This window comes from Teleopsis dalmanni, chromosome 2, assembly GCF_002237135.1.
Source record: "Teleopsis dalmanni isolate 2A chromosome 2, ASM223713v2, whole genome shotgun sequence".
In the NCBI taxonomy this organism is placed as follows: domain Eukaryota; kingdom Metazoa; phylum Arthropoda; class Insecta; order Diptera; family Diopsidae; genus Teleopsis; species Teleopsis dalmanni.
Genome location: NC_051847.1, coordinates 204,811,966 through 204,813,757, shown reverse-complemented (window position 1 = coordinate 204,813,757; position 1,792 = coordinate 204,811,966). Strand labels below are relative to the sequence as shown.

The 1,792-nt window shown below is 28.6% G+C and overlaps 1 long non-coding RNA gene across 1 annotated transcript; it reads right to left on the bottom strand.

Moving 5' to 3' along the window:
* Positions 1–445: 445 nt before the first annotated feature.
* LOC119686238 lies at positions 446–1,381 on the bottom strand. The gene is made up of 3 exons (XR_005252897.1): positions 1,001–1,381; positions 579–901; positions 446–519 (listed from the first exon to the last, which is right to left on the bottom strand). It is a non-coding gene; the product is annotated as an uncharacterized LOC119686238 (long non-coding RNA).
* Between the last annotated feature and the right edge of the window lie 411 nt (positions 1,382–1,792).

The following is a 1,792-nucleotide window of genomic DNA, read 5'->3' as shown; positions in this document are numbered from 1 at the left end:
TGCTAAAGCTCATTAGTCTGAAAGAAAAAAATTACGGCTGTATACGGTTTATTTTATGGAAACATTCTATAAAGTGTAAAAATGTTGCAGACAGTTAATTATTCTTAAAAACCAAAAATCAGTGGGAATCATCTTGCAACTTCAAAGGATTTTCCCAAAAATAAAATATATATATCTTTAATAATCTTGTTTTATTATGTATGTATATGTCAGGCTTATCATACGACCCTTGCATTTGATCATTTTGCAATATTTTAACTTCTAAAACTCATAAAATCTTTGAAATGCTTAAACAATGTACATCTCTGAGATACATATTTTATTACAAACCGACAGCCCTTAATAAATTTCTTTTCTTTTATATTTTTAAGTGTTTCAGCCGGTTTCTAAGGACTACTTAATTACTTAAAAACATGTGGCAAAACAGGCAGAAAAAATGTTTCCAAAAAAGTGTTTTTAACAACTTTCTTTTAATTGCGTAGCAAAAATTTCTCTCTCCTAAAGTGTAACAAGTGTTTCCTAGAAAATTATTAGATAATTTCTGTTTTGTTGAACAACTAAGAATCATGGGTTTTTACCAATTATCCGTGCATAAAATTTAAACAAACACAAAAACGTGCGCATTTCACATCTGATATGATTATTTGAGCTCATCACGGGCTCATTGTCTTCACATTGGTACGCAAAATGTATACACGAGTATCGGTGCCGTTTGCCGTTTGCCATTATTTATTACTTTTCCTTTGAAAATTTGATACTTGTCACTTGTCATAATTTTGTATGTTAACTATATCATTCGAACGATACATATTCACACATATCTTTTTATAGTCGTCACAACATAACGTCAGACATTACGATTTGCTGTATTTGTTGAAGTGGCGTGGCATCCACATTACTTCTTCATAATTAAAAAAAGAAAAAAATCATATAATTATATTTAAAACAAAAACCATTAAAAATAAATAAAACCGTTTCCGTTTAATTGTTGATTACTCACATATCCCAAACGAGAGTTTTTCTCTTTCATTAAGGCAATAATTAAGGCAATTTTTAATAAATTTAAAAATATTTAAAACGGCATTGAATTATTGTTATCATATGAAATTCTTTCGCGTAAATATTGAGATTTCTTCGAAACTGAGCTGTATTTTTAATTAGATTCTTATATCATTTCAATTAATGGTGCTGTGGTGATGCACTGAAAAGTTCTCTACTCGTCGTTCCATTGACACAACACAACAATCCTTCGCTTCTGTCATAGTCATATTACATCACTTGAATGAAAAGCTTCGACATTACCATCGGATTGCCATATTTAAATTGCCATTATTGTTTGCTTATGCTGGGATTTATTGTGTCAAATTAATTTCATGTAAACAATTCTAGGAAAACTGAGAGTGTTAAAATAGATTAATTTTTGATTTTGTTATTAAATGGATTTTTTTTTCAGAATTAATTTTTGTGACAACAAAACGAAAAGTTCCTACTTAATCTTTGATTACAAGAACAAAGACAAATACCCATATTACTTGCAGACATAAGTAGAGTTACCTATTTTTAATACAATATTAATTTAAGATACAGATCATTAATATATTGATAGTATACATCAGGGCTATCCAAAGCACAGCCCGCGGGCAACATGCGGCCCGTGACATGTTTTTAATCTACCACAATTACTCAAATTTTCTTTTGGTTACTGATAAAACTACATTATTTTATTATTATATTATACCAAATAAATGAAGTTAAATTAATAAATTAAAAAACTAAATTTAACATTATAAAC